The sequence below is a fragment of the Sprattus sprattus genome (genome assembly GCF_963457725.1).
Source record: "Sprattus sprattus genome assembly, chromosome: 16".
NCBI classification, from domain to species: Eukaryota; Metazoa; Chordata; class Actinopteri; order Clupeiformes; family Clupeidae; genus Sprattus; species Sprattus sprattus.
Window position 1 is genome coordinate 2,979,308 of NC_137914.1, and position 5,000 is coordinate 2,984,307.

General features: G+C 48.4%; 1 protein-coding gene across 1 annotated transcript in view; it reads left to right on the plus strand.

Annotated features, from left to right (window-relative positions):
* The window catches only part of plcb1l (phospholipase C beta 1-like), a gene marked incomplete at both ends in the record, with an annotated part of 150,278 nt that overhangs the window by 33,927 nt on the left and 111,351 nt on the right, over positions 1 to 5,000 (plus strand). The gene's annotated exons all lie outside the window — the stretch shown is intronic.

The window sequence follows — 5,000 nt, forward strand, 5'->3', positions numbered from 1 at the left end:
ACAGGGAAGGCATTTTGTTGACAACACTTTAATGGACCAGAATTCAAGCCTTTACATCACAACAGCAGAACATCCAACGCAGACATCTTATCAAACCCTCAGATTAAAGAGAAACCAGCAATACAAGCCTCATGCCACACACACACACACACACACACACACACAGCAAGAGATGGAGGTAGAGCGAGAGATGGAGACAGAGAGAGAAGCAGGGAAAGTGAGAGATGCGGGGAGAGCGAGAGGCGGGGGAGAGCAAAGGATAGAGAGAGGGAGAGATGGAGAGAGTGAGAGGTGGGGGGAGAGAGAGATAGCGAGAGCCAGTGAAGCCAGGAGAGCGAGATAGGGGGCGAGCGAGAGATGTAGAGAGCGAGAGGTGGGGGGAGAGCGAGAGATAGAGAGAGCGAGAGAGCGAGAGATGTAGAGATCGAGAGGTGGGGGGAGAGAGAGATAGCGAGAGAGCGAGCCCGGGAAAGCCAGAGATGGGGAGAGTGAAAGATGGGGGAGAGAGAAAGATGGAGAGAGAGAGAGAAGCAGGGAAACAAGAGATGGGGGGAGAGCGAGAGATGGAAGGAGCAAGAGGTGGGGGGAGAGTGAGAGATTTAGAGAGAGAGAAGCAGGGAGAGTGAGAGATGGGGGGGGAGCGAGAGATGGAGAGTAAGAGAAGCATGAAGAGTGAGAGATGGGGGGAGCGTGAGAGATGGAGAGAGAGAGAGAAGCAGGGAGAGTGAGATATGGGGGAGAGCGAGAGATGGAGAGAGAGTGAGCAAGCGAGAGAAGAAGAGAGAGAGAGATAGAGAGATGGAGAGAGCGAGAGATTGAGAGAGATCAAGATATGAAAAGAGAGCAAGCAAGAGATGGAGAGAGAGAGAGATGGAGAGAGAGAGAGAGATCAAAAGAGAGCAATCAAGAGATCGAGAGAGAGAGAGATAGAGATGGAGAGAGAGAGATAGAGATGGAGAGAGAGCGAGATAGAGATGGAGAGAGAGAGCAAGTAAAAGATGGAGTGAGAGAGAGATAGAAATGGAGAGAGAGAGCAAGTGAAAGATGGAGTGAGAGAGAGATAGAGATGGAGAGAGAGAGCAAGTCAAAGATGGAGTGAGAGTGCTGCGGTGTGTGTAAAAACAAAAGGGCGTTTGTTGTCAGAGGAGGCTCCTGGGACAAGAACAGCATCCTGCCCCAGCAGCCTCAGCGTCCTTGAGATGACAACACAAAATGACAAAGTGCCCCGATGTGGTTTGAAATGGGTCAGATAAGAGCCTGTTCTTCTAGCTCTGTCAGTGACACTGGTGATCAGAGACACATCAAAGTCACCCCTGACAGCACTGTACTCTGAAACACACTTGGTCCTGATCCGTCCTTGACCCGGCGCTGATGCTGTGGGATATCTGTCACTGGGGCATCACTGGACCCCTTCTGGTCCTGATGCTGTGGGATATCTGTCACTGGGGCATCACTGGACCCCTTCTGGTCCTGATGCTGTGGGATATCTGTCACTGGGGCATCATTGGACCCTCCTGGACCCTCCTGGACCTGATGCTGTGGGATATCTGTCACTGGGGCATCACTGGACCCCTTCTGGTCCTGATGCTGTGTGCTATCTGTCACTGGGGCATCACTGGACCCCTCCTGGACCTGATGCTGTGGGATATCTGTCACTGGGGCATCACTGGACCCCTTCTGGTCCTGATGCTGTGTGCTGTCTGTCACTGGGGCATCACTGGACCCCTTCTGGTCCTGATGCTGTGGGATATCTGTCACTGGGGCATCACTGGACCCCTTCTGGTCCTGATGCTGTGGGATATCTGTCACTGGGGCATCATTGGACCCTCCTGGACCTGATGCTGTGGGATATCTGTCACTGGGGCATCACTAGCCCACTCCTGGTCCTGATGCTGTGGGATATCTGTCACTGGGGCATCACTAGCCAACTCCTGGTCCTGATGCTGTGGGATATCTGTCACTGGGGCATCACTGGCCCCCTTCTGGTCCTGATGCTGTGGGATATCTGTCACTGGGGCATCACTGGACCCCTTCTGGTCCTGATGCTGTGGGATATCTGTCACTGGGGCATCACTGGACCCCTTCTGGTCCTGATGCTGTGTGCTATCTGTCAGTGGGGCATCACTGGACCCCTTCTGGTCCTGATGCTGTGTGCTATCTGTCAGTGGGGCATCACTGGACAACTTCTGGTCCTGATGCTGTGGGATATCTGTCACTGGACCCTCCTGGCCCCCTTTCTGGACCTGATGCTGTGTGCTATCTGGGAGGGAGGTTTTCCTTGCCCCTGTTGCCATTGTGCTTGCACTAAGGGGTTCAGGCTCTGGGCTCTGTAAAGCGCCTAGAGGCATTTGTATTGTTATGGCGCTATATACATACAATTGAATTGACCCTTCTGGTCCAGATGCTGTGGGATATCTGTTACTGGGGCATCACTGGACCCTCCTGGACCTGATGCTGTGGGCTATCTGTCACTGGGGCATCATTGGACCCTCCTGGTCCTGTTGCTGTGGGATATCTGTCACTGGGGCATCACTGGACCCTCCTGGTCCTGATGCTGTGGGATATCTGTCACTGGGGCATCACTGGACCCTCCTGGTCCTGATGCTGTGGGATATCTGTCACTGTCACTCCCTCAGAGGTGGAATGCACACAGGGTGTGATTTACGATCTAACTGATCAGGTTCAAGTCATCCCTCAGTGTTTGTCAACATCAAGTCCAAAAAAAGCACTTGACACATTCAGTATATCAGTAGACTGTGTGAACTAAACTGTGGATGCTTTTGCCGTGCTTTGATACAAATATAAATTCAATGACCACTTATTCCACTGCAGCAATTTTTTGCAGATATTTAGATTCTCTGTTACAAAATAGTTACATTTTCAGTTCAAAATTTAGATCACTGCAGATGGAAATTGACAGACAAATGGAACTTTACGCTTGAATTAAGATGGAAAATGTATCAGTTTTCTGCTTTGTTTTGTTTGTTTTACAGCCTGGTTACCAACTAAACAAAAGAAGGAGTACAGCATTTGTTTTGGCATTGTTGAAAGGATTTTTCCACTATTACTGCTGTACAGGTCATGTACCAAGTCATGTATCAATCAGAACCAGTGACCCAAGCAACTGCAGTAATGGTCTGGTCAGTTTTGTACCTGAACTGTTCATTGAACGAAAGTTCATGAACTCGTTCATAATTTTGGTGAACATGAACTGAACGTTCTGTATTATTGCCTGATGAACGATACGGTGAACTTTTTTTAGCATTTACCGTAAATGTACCACACTCAATAGCGTTATCTACAGTATTGTAAAAGGCAAACCAAGGGATCAAAAAGTTGATGTCATGATAGCTGCTTGGATTGAAATATTTGTAGGCGGTGGGGATTATAGGGGCGGATGAGATATGCTAAAGATTTTTTTCTAAAGATTTTACTGTCAAGGGAAGTCAAGAGTAATTATTGCTGTAAATGTGGAAGTCAATAAAACATTGATTGCAGATATAGAGGACACCATGGATCAGCATGAGGGATACGTAGTCATCTAATGGTAGCATGTTATGTTGTTGTTTCACTTACTGAAATGTAAAGCATTTATACACAATTTGTTCTACTATGCCAAAGAAATGGTAACATGAAACATATTGTGGTCATGAAACAGTGTGTTGTGTGTGTGTGTGTGTGTGTGTGTGTGTGTGTGTGTGTGTGTGTGTGTGTGTGTGTGAGAGTGTGTGTGTCTGTGTCATGAAACAGTGTGTGTGTGTGTGAGTGTGTGTGTGTGTGTGTGTGTGTGTGAGTGTGTGTGTGTGTGTGTGTGTGTGTGTGTGTGTGTGTGTGTGTGTGAGTGTGTGTGTGTGCCTGTGTCATGAAACAGTGTGTGTGTGTGTGTGTGTGTGTGTGTGTGTGTGTGTGTGTCTGTGTGTGTGTCTGTGTGTGTGTGTGTGTGTGTGTGTGTGTGAGAGTGTGTGTGTGTGTGTGTGTGTGTGTGTGTGTGTGTGTGAGTGTGTGTGTGTGTCTGTGTCATATCCCAGCATATCAGATGTATGTGTTTGATACACACACACACACACACACACACACACACACACACACTCACACACACACACTCACACACACACACACACACACACACACACACACACACACACTCACACACACACACACACACACACACACACACACTCACACACACACACACACACACACACACACACACACACACACACACACACACACACACACACACTCACACACACACACACACACACACACACACACACACACTCACACACACACACACACACACACACACACACACACACACACACACACACACACTCACACACACACACACACACTCACACACACACACACACACACACACAGTGCCACAGTAGTCTTGCTTGGTTATGACTGCATGAGTCACTCTGGGGTGAAGTATGAAGTGCATTTTGCCTGAACGGTTAAGTGAAGTGTTTTAACCTGACAGTAATACCTGAGGGACGGTGTGTGTGTGTGTGTGTGTGTGTGTGTGTGTGTGTGTGTGTGTGTGTGTGTGTATGTACAGTGAAGTGCTGTAACCTGACAGTAATACCTGAGGGACGCTGTGGAATGAAACACACAAGCAGCCCTCTGTGTCCATTTCCCTCTCCAATTCATCCATCTTTGCACACACAACACAGTGTGGACACATGTGTCCTATTTCCGATTTCAGTCCGATTTAAATTGGATATTGGACACATGTGTCTCCCCAAATCTAGATTCATTGTGTCCGACTTGAGTCCGACTGGACTCCGATGTAAACCCCTGGATACACGATTCGATTCCGCTGGGAATCGGACTGGACGCGCATGTGTCTCTAGCATCTAGATTTAAATTGGACAACAACAACTTTTGCACGTGCTTGAGATCGTGCCCACAGACATATACATGCATCATATATGTCTATGATATGATAATCGCTGCTAGACGCTCAGTTCTTGTGCTCCCTCTCATTCACGTTG